The 13,250-nt window shown below is 38.5% G+C and overlaps 1 pseudogene; it reads left to right on the top strand.

Moving 5' to 3' along the window:
* The first annotated feature begins 43 nt into the window (after nt 1-43).
* On the top strand, nt 44-12,200 carry LOC101696529 (eukaryotic translation initiation factor 3 subunit H pseudogene; annotated as a pseudogene).
* The last annotated feature ends 1,050 nt before the right edge of the window (nt 12,201-13,250 follow it).

The following is a 13,250-nucleotide window of genomic DNA, read 5'->3' as shown; positions in this document are numbered from 1 at the left end:
CGTGCCCTAAGCACAACCCGTAGCCGGGAGTGGGTCTGGAGGAATGAGCAGCCCTCAACGCTCGGGGGCAGGCCGCTGGGCCTCCGTGAGAACCCAGGTCGGCGAGGCTGCTCACATCAGTGGCTCCAGGGTAAAGCAAGCAGCGCGTAGCACTGTGTGGAAGTGCTTTGCTAGTTTCCTTCTTTCCTTCCTTTCTTCCTTTTTCTTTCTTTCTCTTCTGGTTCTTGCTTCCTTATTAATATTGCTTTTTATCTTACTTATTTTTCAAGTTTTTCCTTTGGTCCTGTCTTGGTCTTTCTTCTCTTTTATTTTTTTACTCTTTTCCACGCTATTCTTTTTTCTTCTCTCTTACTCATTTTGTTTTGTTTTGGTACTATAGTTCGAACTCGGATCCTGACTCTTGCAAGGCAGGCGGGAGAACCGCTGAGCTAAATCCCCAGCCCTCTTCCTCATTTTTTTGCTTCCTTGTCTTCCCTCTTTTCTCCATAAGAGAATAAGAGTTAACCAGTGATATATATATACATATATATATATCATATATACATTTGTACATATATATGTGTGTGTGTGTGTGTATCTATATCCAAAAGAGAATAATAGTTAACCAGTGATTTTGTGTCATGGTAACCCTTAAGAAAATTGTGTTTAGAGGAACTAACTGCAAACCAACTACAAACAAGTTCCAAAAATCTCACAGCCTTCCTCAACCTCTAACTACACTTCCATCCCTCTCCTCCTGCTTCCCCAAGTATTCTCACAAACCTCTTCAACACTAGACCTTTACTCCAGCTATAAAAATAATCCCAACAGAGTCTGACCTCTTGTTATTTTTCACCTATCGACATTTCTCCTATCACTCTCTCTGCCCATTGACATAGCCCCCTCCTTTTCCCCTTCTTTTTTCCTTCCTCCCACCCTCCAAATCCCAGACTAACTTTAAACAGCAGTATAATCAAAACAAGCTTCAATGTTCATGACTGTAGGATTGGATCTGTTGATGCTGTTACAACCAGTAGAAATTCTCTCCTTACAATGCAGTGACAGGGCCAATCCAATTAAATTGAATAGGTTGGAGTGGTAGACAGTACCTCTTGGCAAATAAAGCTGAGATTATATTACCATAAAACAGAACTCAGCTAAACAAATCTTCATGCCAACAATAAAGTCTCTTTACTCTATTTGACCTAAACCCTTAGCGCCAAAAAACAAAAACATAAAACAAGGCAACAAAATGCCTCTAAAAACTCCCAACTTCCCAAAGCAGACCTAAAGGGTACCAATGGAAAGGAAACCAGGCACCAAATGGCTAAATTGTACAAAGTGATCCAAGAGAAAGCAAAGAAACTTAGTGAGCTCAAAGATGATATAACAAAACAGATGGTGGAATTAACGAACAAACTGATTGATGTGTTTAAAGAGGCAGCTATTAGAAGAGTTAACCAAAACCATTCAAAACATGAATGACAAATTTACAAAGAAATAAAGAGTTCATTAAAAGGTACCAAACAAATTCCAGAAATAAAGACTTCTATTGAACATTTGAATAGCATTATGAGGAATGTCAGATCTGGAAGACAAAAAATGACACATAGGACCATATACTCAGAGATACCTTAAAAACAATGAGAGCAAGGAAATTGATCCAACACTATTAGATGGCACAAAAAAGACTAACCAAAGATCAATTGGAATTAGAGAAAAATCAGAAAACAGCACACATAGAATAAAAAATCTGACAAAAATCATAGCAAAACACTTTCCAAGTATGGGGAAAGGACTCAACATATAGATAAGCAAGGTACACAAAATATCAAATAATTATGAGAGAAAAAAGTCCCACAACACATCATAGTCAAAACCCCAGAAGTCCAATACAAGAACAAAATCTTAAGGACTGGGGATTTAGCTCAGTGGCACCATGCCTGCCTTGAAAGCGCAAGGTCCTGAGTTCAATCCCAGGTACCACCAAAGAAAAAATCTTAAAAGCAGTCAGGAAAGGGCCAGTGATTTAGTTCAGTGGTTCCACTGCCTGCCTTGCAACCGCAAGGTCCCAAGTTCAATACCCGGTACCAAAAAAAAAAAAACAGTCAGAAAAAAGCAAAAAATCACTTATCAAGGTAAACCCATTAGAATTACAGCTTACCATAAACTTTGGACACGATGAATACCACAAAACTCTAGATTATTAGTAAATACTATGAAAATATGTACTGCAATGAATGGGAAGATCTATAAGAAATAGACAGATTCCTAGATACGTATAAATTTTCAAAACTGAATCAAGAAGACATAAAAACCCTAAACAGTCCAATAACAGGCAATGAAATTGAGACAGTAATAAAATAACTACCAACTAAAAAAAACCCAGGACCTGATGGATTCATTGCTGAATTCTGTAAGAATTTCATGGAAGATCTAATGCCAATACTCCTCAAATTCTTTGAAAAAATTGAAAGGGAAAGGGTACTTCTAAGCTCATTCCTGTAAGCTAACATTATCCTGATTCCAAAACTAGATAAGGACACAACAAAAAAGAAAACTATAAGCCAGTCCCTTTAATGAACATAGACAAAAATCCTCAACAAGGTACTGGCAAACAGAATGCAACAAAATCATCAAAAAGACCATACATCATGACCAAGTAGGCTTCATCCCAGGAATTCAAGGGTGGCTGAACATACACAAATCATTAAGTGTAACTCATCACATAAACAGAAGCAAGGACAAAAATCACATGATCATCTCAATAGATGCAGAAAAAGCCTTTGACAAAACCCAATCCATTCATGATTTTATTTTTGTAATAAATTTTATTTTACTTTATCCTATTCAGGATTTTTTTTTAAACCTGAAGAAAATAGATAGAGAGCCGGGGATTTAGCTCAGTGGTTTCACCACCTGCCTCACAAGCACAAGGTCCCGAGTTCGATGCCTGGTACCAAAAAAAAATAGATCTAGAAGGACCTTATCTCAGTCTGATAAAATTCATTTATGACAAGGGGCCAGGGATTTAGTGCAGTAGTTCAGCTGCCTGCCTCGAAAGTGCAAGGACGCGAGTTCGATCTCTGGTACCAAAAAACAAAACAAACAAACAAAAAAAAATCATTTATGACAAAACAGCTGCTAACATCATATTAAGTGGGGGAAAAACTGAAAGCTTTCCCTGTAATTAGGAACAAGACAAGGATGTCCATTATCATCACCCCTGTTGAATATATTATAGTACTTGAAACATTAGTAAGAGGAACCAGGTAAGAGAAAAAATAAAAGGAATGCATATAAAAAAGGAAAAAATCAGACTATCATTATTTGCAGATGACATGATCCTTTACATAGAAGAACCAAAAAATTCCACCTAAAGATTTCTAGAACTAATAAATTCAGCAATGTAACAAGATGCAAAACCAACACAAAAGTAAATTGTGTTCTTGTACATGAATAATGAACTCACTGAGAAGAAATTAGAAAAGCATTACCATTCACAATAACTTCAAGAAAAATTAAATACTCAGTACTTAATCTAAACAAGGAAGTAAAAGATCTCTATAATGAAAACTACAGTACACTGAAAAAGGAGATCAAGGAGGACACTGAAAAATGGAAAGATATTCCCTGTTCCTGGATAGGCAGAACCAATATTATCAAAATGGCCATACTACCAAAACTGATATACAGATTTAATCCAATCCCAATCAAAATACCAATACCATTCCTTACAGAAGTAGAAAAAAAAAAAGATCCTAAAATTTGTATGGAAGGAGAAGAAACCCAGAATATCAAAAACAATCCTGAGCAACAAAAACAAAGCAGGAGGCACCATAGTCCAAGATTTCAAGCTATATTACAAAAGGACAGTGATAAAAATAGCATGTATTGGCACAAAAACAGACACATGGGTCAATGGAACAGAATAGAAGATGCAGAAACAACCCCAGGCATATTAAGTCATCTGATCCTTAACAAAAGGGCCAAATACATATGCTGGAGGAAAGAGCTTCTTTAAGAAATGGTGGTGGGAAAACTGGTTACACACATGCAAATGATTGAATCTAGACTCATATCTCTCACTATGCACCAAAATAAAATTAAAATGGATCAAAAACCTAGACATTAAAATAGAAACAATCTGCTGGAAGATAAAATTGGTAAAACTTTTTAAAAGATAGGCACAGGTAAGGACTTTCTGAAAAGAATCTCAATTCCATAAGAAATAGCCTCAAGAATCAATAAATGGGATTAGAGTGGGAAAAAAATTTGCCAGCTACTCCTCTGACAGAAGACTAATATCTATAATATATAAAGAATTTAAAAATCAGACCCTCAAAAATAAAGATCCAATCAAAAAATCGGCAACTAGGCCAGGGATTTAGCTCAGTGGTTCCACTGTCTGCCTCGCAAGTGGAAAGTCCCAAGTTCGATCCCCAGTACCAAAAAAAAAAAGGACACTTCTCAGACGAAGTATAAATGGCCAATAAATACGTGAAAGGCTGTTCAGCATCTCTGGCCATCAAAGAAGTGCAAATTAAAACAATATTCAGGTTTTATCTTATTCCAAAAAGAATTGCTACTACCAAGAAATCAAACAATACTAGCTACTGGTGAGGCTGCAGGGGGAAAGGCACCCTCCTACATTCTTGTTAAGAATGTAAACTAGTACAACCACCAGGGAAATCTGTATGGAGATTCTTCCAAAAACTAAAACTAGAAATCTCATTCAACCCAGCTATTCCCCTTCCAAGTATCTTCCAGAAAAACATTAAAGACATCATACCTATACATTCATACATTCATACATTCATACATTCATACCTATGTTTATAGCAGCACACTCACAATAGCTAAATCTTTGACAGCTTATATATCCATCAAAAGATAAATAGATGAAGAAAATATAGTATTTATACACAATGGAGTACTATTCTGTCATAAAGAAGAATACATTTGAGTCATTTGTAGGAAAATGATTATAGAACAAGGGATTCATAAAAATAGACATGAGAAAATTAAAAAGTAGTAAATACAAGGGCCGGGGATTTAGCTCAGTGGCACTGCACCTACCTTGCAAACACAAGGTCCTAAATTCAATCCTCAGTCCAAAAAAAAAAAGTAAATACAACTTCTATAAATAAAAATATAGAGATTAAAACTCAATGGATAAGAAAGAGTCTGGCATTTTCTCAAAAAGTTAACTGTACATCCCTTCTGTGTTACCAGATCAGCCCACTCTACTCCTAATAGAAATCACAAAGAGGAAAAAATATGCCACCTGAAAGAGGCCTCATTAGGACTTATGGTGCATCATAAGGGGGAACAGTACACAGACTGACCCACTAAGGGTATTGAGGTGTTGCTCACACAGAAGAAAAGGCAGGCTCATGCATTTATAGTTCCTGCCAGCTAACTGCAGACTCTCTGCTTAGTCATGGGTAGGGGAGGGACTCCCTGAACTAGATTAAGGATAGCCGCTGGAGTGGAGTCATTCAGAGAGGTTGTGGGGTGGAGTCATCTGGGATAGACCCAAAATCAAAGCTTGCTGCAGCCAAAGCAAATATCTCCCCAAATGTTTGATATGGCTGTGACCACAAAGCACTTGGGGCAGCAGCAGAAAAAGAAAAAATAATAACTCTTGGGAGCATCAGGCTCTTTTCTCCTGTATCAGTAACAGTTAATTGGTCTAGATAGTTTTTTGTTTTGGTTTGGTTTTTTGGTACCAGGAATCAAACTCAGGGCCTCACGCTTGTCAGCCAGGCGCTGCACCACTGAGCTATATCCCTGGCCCTAGATAGTTTTCTTAAAACTTTAGCAAGTATCACGCTTAATAGTGAAATTTTAAGAGGCTCTACTGCGATCTCTTCCAGGCCTACCCCCAGCAGAGTGGGGAAAGGCAAAGTCAAAGGCAGCTCTGGAGATTTGGCCATGAAGCAAGTGCAGATAGACAGCTTGGTAGTTTTAAAGATAATCAAACATTATCAAGAAGGACAAGGAACTGAGGTTGTTCTAGAGTGCTTTGGGGGCTGGTTGTAGAAGATCAGCTTGAAATTACCAATTGCTTTCCTTTCCCTCAGCCCACAGAGGATGATGCCAACTTTGATGAAATCCAATATCAGATGGAAATGATGTGGAGCCTTCACCATGTAAACATCAACCATCTCCATGTAGGTGGTACCAGTCCACAAATGGTGGCTTGTTCATCACCTGGGCACTTCTGGATTCTCAGTTCACTACCAACATCCCATTGAAGAATCTGTCCTTCTCATTTATGATCTCATTAAAAACTGTGTGAGGGTCTTTCTTGCTTAAGGCATACAGACTGATTTCTAAACTGATGGAAGTTTGTAAAGAGAAGGGTTTTTTCCCCTGAAGCATTGAAAAAGGCAAATATCACCTTTGAGTACATGTTTGAAGAAGTGCTGATTGTATTAAAAATTCACACTGATCAACATCCTAATGTGGGAGCTTGGGCAGAAGAGAAACTCGAATTGCTCAGCCTTGCTAGCAAAAGTCACTTGGGGAAGAATGTGCAGTTCCTGATGGACACAGTGGGTGAAATGAGCCAAGACATAGTCACATATAACACATACATGAGGAATACTAGTAAACAGCAGCAGGAGAAATGTCAGTATTAGGAGTATCACCAGCAGCACAATGTGCAGAAGAGAATGCCTGTCCAGACGCTTCCAGCCACACCAGGCCCTGCTAGGATGGATTTGCTGCTCCCTGCAGGCCAGATTAACACTTACTGCCAGAACATCAAGGAGTTCATTGAACAAGACTTAGGCAAATTCTGCATGGCTCAGGCTCTTTAAGAATCCAACAGCTAAGAAAAGGATGTCTCCAGAAAAGGAGTTAATGTAGTGGCTGAGATCACACCAGGGCAGCACTCAGAAGAAATATATTTTTAATATTGAAAAACACAGAATTTCTTTATAAAATTAAAAACAATCATGACAAAAAATAGTGAATTTTTAAAAATTTTTTGAGACAGGGTCTTGCTATATACTTAAGGCTGGTCTTGAACTCACTATGTAACCCAGGCTGGCCTCAGACTCACACCAATCCTCCTGCCTCAGCCTTCCAAATGCTGGGATTACAGGCATGCACCACCACACGCAGCAAGAATGGAATTTTTTTTTCCGGTTCGGGAAGCCAACTCAGGACCTTGTGCTTTCGAGGCAGGTGTGGTGCCACTGAGCTAAATGCCCAGCAAGAGTGAAATTTTTAAAGTGTTCTTTTTAAAGATCAGGAACTAGAAAAGACATATTATATTATATTAATTTTATTATAATATATTACATTGAAGGTGTTAGGCAAAAAAATAGAAGTCAAAAGTTTAAGTATAGAAAGAAATCTATCAAGAATGAGGGGGTTTTGAGCAGAGAGGTAAAATTATCTGATTTTACATTTTAAAAAATAATACTCTAAGGGACTGGGGATTTAGCTCAGTGGTTTCGCCGCCTGCTGCACAAATGCAAGGACCTGAGTTCGATCCCCGGTACCAATAAATAAATAAATAATACTCTGGGGTCTGAGGGTGTAGCTAAGTGGTAGAGTACTTGCCTAGCATGCATGGGTTGGATCCCCAGTGGAACAGGGCAGGGAGGAGAAGAAGAAAGGATCACAGCTCTGGCTGCTATGTAGAGACAGGGCTGTAGAGGGGCAAAGACATTAACAGGGAGACCAAAAAGGAGGTGGTTGCAACAACCTAGGCAAGAGACTTAATGTCATAGATTAGGTTAGAGGCAGTGGAAATTTCAGAAGTAGGCTATGGACAGATTTCAAAAGTACAACACTCATACTTTGTTGAGTTCTGAATATGAGGTAGAGAGAAAGACAGGAGTCAGGGATAACTTAGTTTTCTTATCTGAGCATCTAGGAGATTGTATTTATTAAGATGAGAAAGACGTTTTACCACCTGCTGCACAAGTGCAAGGACCCAAGTTCGATCCCTGGTACCAAAAAAAAAAAAAAAAGATGAGAAAGACTTAGAGAAAAGTTGGGGAAGTGGGGCAGGAATCAAGCACTGTCTTTTACTCATTGATTTTTAAAAACCAATTAGATATTCATGGAAAATGATGAGTAGACAATTGAATATAGGAAGGAGTCTACAGTCCAGAGACATTAGGGCAAGAGAGAAAAGCTGGGAGCCATCAGCATAGAGATAGTACTAACCTTGGTGTCAATGAAATTACCCACAGTGTATGCATAGAGAAGAAAAAAGGATGGAAATTTAGAGGTCAGGAAGGTGAAGAATAACCTGGAAGAAGGAGCCAATGAAGTAAAAAAGCTAAATGAAGAAAGTAAGTCAAGATGCAAGACTGTATAATGGTCACCTCAAAATGACCTCAAGAGATAATGCTGCTAACAATTTGGGATAAAGCGTCATGTTGCTTGCTACTTATTTTCAAATGGCACAATAAGATATTGTATCATATTATATTATATGACATGTCTATCATATCATATGAGACACAGAGAGAATTAATATGACAAAGTGTTAACAACTGGTTGAATGTAGGTGAAAATTATGCAGGTGTGTTACTAACTCCGTGGATTTTTGTGCTTTCTATTGGAAGAATTAGACACAAGCACCTTAGTACAGGCATAAGACTTTTATTCTTAAGCTTGAGCAGAAGGAAAAAAGGCATAGGGGACAGGAACTCCCCAACCCTCCAGGATGACCCAAACAAAGAACAAATGTGTACAGCTTTTGTGGAATCTACAGGGCAGTCACTGTTTTTATTAATAAACCAGTTTTGGGGGAGTTTTGGGGGGAAGGTTTGTGTATGTGTGTGGTAGAGATTGAACCCAGGGCCCTCACACTGAGCTACATCCCTAGCCTTCTTTTATTTTTAATTTTGAGACAGGGTCTCACTAAATTGCCCAGGCTGGGATCTAACTTGAGATCTTCCTGCCTCAGCTTCACAGAATATTGGGATTATAGGTATGCACTGTCATACCCAGCTCAAAAGCAACTTTCAAGGGCCGGGGATTTAGCTCAGTGGTTTCACTGCCTGCTTTGCAAGCGAAAGGACCCGAGTTCAATTCCCGGTACCAAAAAAAAAAAAAGCAACTTTCAAATCCCTGCCTGCCTCAGAAGAAAACCTAAGTCATGCTTATAACGAGTAACAAGTTAAGGGCCCAGGCCTTTGTCTTCTGTACCTATGGTGGTCTTTCAGTATGACTTCTCATCCTCAAGGTGTGTTCTCTGAATTTCCTAGCTTTGAAGATGATCAACTTTTTAATTCCCAGTGTCATACTATGTTTGTCACCCCGTAAGACAGAGGGCTAGCCTAGCTGTCTTGGGTATTTGTTGTGCATTCCTTCAACTTTTCTGCTTGTTTGATATTTTTCATATAATAAACAAATTGGAAGGGGTGGGAGTATTCAGTGGCAGAGCACTTGCCTAGCAGGCACAATGCCTTAGGTTCAATCTCTAGCACTGAAGAAGGGGAAGGAGAAAGAAGAAGAAGAAATAAATTGATGGAGAATGATTTGAGAAAAATGGGTAATTCTACATTCATTCAACTTCTCTTCTTAGGAAAAATAACCTTATATGCCTACTACCCAGATTTTGGTATCTAAATATATATCATTTCCTACTAAAAGGGATCATGAATTTTTGGAAAACTAAGACTAGCTCTGGCCTAGATATGTACAAAATGAGCCTGGAACATTTTTTCACAGAAAATAGCAAGAAAGCTGGAGGGTTGTCTCAGTCTGTTTTTTGCTATCACAGAATACCACAGACTGGGTAATTTATAAACAATAGAAGTGTTTTTTTGCTCACAGTTCTGGAGAATGGGAATTCTAAGAACATGGTGCCAGCATCTGACAAGAGCCTTCTTGCTACAATGATAGAAGAATAAGCAGTGATAGAAGAATAAGCAAGCACAAAATGACACAGAGTGGAAATTGGGCTGAACTTATCCCTTTACCATTTACATGATAAATAGCCCACTCTGGAGATAACAGCATTAATCCATCTTGAGAGCAGTTCTCAGGACCTAATCATCTCTTAAGGGTCCTACCTTTTAACCCTATTACAATGGCAATTAAAGTTCAGCATGTATCCTGGAGAGGACATTTAAACCAAATAGAAAGACATCAAAAGGAGCCCTGGAGGGCTGGAGGCCTGGAGGGCCAGGGATTTAGCTCAGAGGTTTCACTACTTGCTGTGCAAGCACAAGGACCCGAGTTCGATCCCTGGTACCAAAAAAAAAAAAAAAAAAGTCTTAGATGTCACCTTGGGTAAGTTCCCATTGCCCAAAATAGAACAATTTAGGAATCAAAATGATAGCAACTGGGCTGGGGATTTAGGTAGGTGGTGCCACCGCCTGCCTCAAAAGCACAAGGTCCTGAGTTTGATCCCCAGTACTGCAAAAAAAAAAAAAAGATAGCAACTGCCAATGATGATAATAATTGAGCATATCACATATGTGTTATATAAATATGAGTTCACAGTAATAAGTCTCATTGGTCAACCTTGGAAGATGCTAGAGAACCAACTCATTACTTTGAAAGCTGGTAAAATAAAATGAAAACAATAAAAAAAACTATCTAGCTTTTCCTGTGAACTATATCTCTGGATAACAAATAGTTACAATCCAAAAGTTCTCTTTAGAAACCACCAACAGAGCTAAGAGACAACTGAAAATGTGGGAAAAAAACTTTAGCAGCTGTACCTCAGACAAAGGACTACTATTTAGAATATATAAAGAACTGAAAAAAATCAGACCCCCCCATATTCAAAGACCCAGTTCAAAAAAGGGCATCTGAAATGAACAGACATTTCTCAGACAAAGAAAAGCAGCAAATAAACATATGAAAAAATGTTCATCACCGGTCCATTCGAGAGATGCAGATGAAAACAACACTGAGATTCCACCTCACCCCAGAAAGAATGGCTGCTATCAAGAAATCAACCAATAACAAACGCTGGTGGGGGTGTGGGGAGAAAGGAACCCTTCTCCATTATTGGGAGTGCAGACTGGTGCAACCACTGTGGAAATCAGTATGGAGATACCTCAAAGAACTAGGACTAGAGGTCCCATTTGACCCAGCTATTCCCCTGCTGGGTATCTTCCCAAAAGAATTAAAAGAATCATACCACAGCAATATATGTGCACCCATGTTCATAGCAGCACAGTTTGTAATAGCTAAAGCTTGGAAGCAGCCCAAGTGCCCATCAAGTGGAAACTGGATAAAGAAGATGTGGTTCGCCGGGGATTTAGCTCAGTGGTTCCAGCGCCTGCCTCACAAGCGCAAGGTCCTGAGTCGATCCCCGGTACAAAAAAAAAAAAAAAAAAACAACTTTGCTTAGAAGATGTGGTTCTTTTATAAAATGGAGTACTACTCCGCCGTAAAGAAAGAGAAACTAGAGACATTTATAGCTAAATGGATGCATATTGAGGCCATACTCTTAAGTGAAATAAATAGGACACACACGTGTAAATACCAGTTTCTCTAGTGTGAGAAACTGAAAGTGTAAATAAGGATTAAAATGATTAAAACGAATAATTAATAATTGGAAATAGGAAGAAAAGGTCCAAAGGGGTAGAGGAAGTAGGAGGAGAAGGGGAAAGGAAAGAAGGGAAAGGAAAAATTATGAGAAAAGGAAAAAATGGAAACAAAGTCTTTGTAAATAGGGAAGGGTGGAGGGGGTGAAGGGAGCACAGGTAATGGGGAAAAAATAAGAACCAAGATACATCATGTACAGGTACAAGCACCCAGTGATAAATGTAAATGTATTGTATATCTGAAATGTACCAATAAAAGAATTTAAGCAAAAAAAAGTTCTCTTTATAGAAATATTCTACCTAAAACAGAAAAATGATAGAACAAGAATATTATTTCTAACTTCCATATCAATTAACCTAGACCAGTAATTCTCAATCAGGGACAATTTTGCCCCCCAGGGAACAAGTACAATTGTCTGGAGACATTTTTGATTGTGACAATGGGGCAAGGGAAATACGGCAGCCACAAGACAGAGGATAGACCCTATAATTAAAGAATCATCTGGCCCAAAATATCAACTGTGCCAAGGCTGAGAAACCATGGTCTGGACAATGATAGTCATCAGTTAACATCACAAAAAGACCACCATTGCATATATCCCAGGAGGAGTACTAAAACCACCCATAAATCAAACTTGCCAAAATAATCAAATTTAAATCTGATTAAATAACCATAAATTTACATGAAATACAGAGAACTGAAGAAGGCACTAATTTATATGAGAAGAAGCTCAGTAAAATTCAGATTTTGAGAAACTATAGGCCAAATGGCATGGGTTTCTTTAAAAACAAAAAAAAAAGTAAGGGAAAAAAACAATGGGGAATAGATTTTTAAAATTTTTTAAAGATTGCAATATATCAGAGAATGGAGATGCAAAGAATGGATCTTATTTAGATCTAGATTCAAACAATTTTTGAAAACCAAACATAAAACAATAGGAAAATGTGAACAATTGGATAACTGATATTAAGGAATTGTTGGGGTTTTTAAGGTCTGACAATGATACTGTGGCTTGGTTTTAGAGAAGAATCCTTATCCTTTACAGATAATATACTGAAACATTTACTGATGAAATGCTATAATGTCAGAAATACACACCAATAACTGGCTGGGGGAGAGGGTAAGGATATGGACAAAAACACACTTGCCCCCAAATAGTCACAGGAGAATCACTGGCATCGTAGGTTCATGAAAGCAGCACTTCCACCTACCTTCATGCATGAGAAAAGCGGGCACTGCTTCTCCCTCCACACACCCCAGCTGGGTGATGGCTTCTCCCTTCACCATCTCCTTGACCATCACCTGTTACCTATGACAGTCACCTGTTACCTATGACAGTCACGTACCTTCCACCCACCCAACCTTTCCTCTTGGATTTTTAATCTCAGTTGATGTTACCCAGTATCTAAAGAAGAAATTTAAAACTCATCCTGTTGACTGACTTTGGATAAGATCAATCCCAAAACTTCCCAGGGTACCTCCCATACTAGTTGAATGTTTCCTCCTATCCTTTATTATCCCTATTCTGATTCAGCCCATCCTCGACCGATAGAACCACGGTCACAGCTTCCTTCCTACTCGGTCCCGAAGCTTCTATACAACCACCACATTGACCTTTCTAAAAGCAAGCACCTGGCTCTTCGACTTGAAATTACTATTGCCAACTACAGTGATTCAAACTTCGATAAAGGGTCAGAACCCAGTCTCGATTAAGCTATCTACGACTTACTTAA

The sequence above is a fragment of the Heterocephalus glaber genome, unplaced genomic scaffold, assembly GCF_053883595.1.
Source record: "Heterocephalus glaber isolate CG9 unplaced genomic scaffold, H.glaber_assembly_v1.0 deba00001481, whole genome shotgun sequence".
NCBI lineage: Eukaryota > Metazoa > Chordata > Mammalia > Rodentia > Bathyergidae > Heterocephalus > Heterocephalus glaber.
Note: the sequence above shows the minus strand (reverse complement) of the source record. Positions and strands in the feature narration are given on the sequence as shown.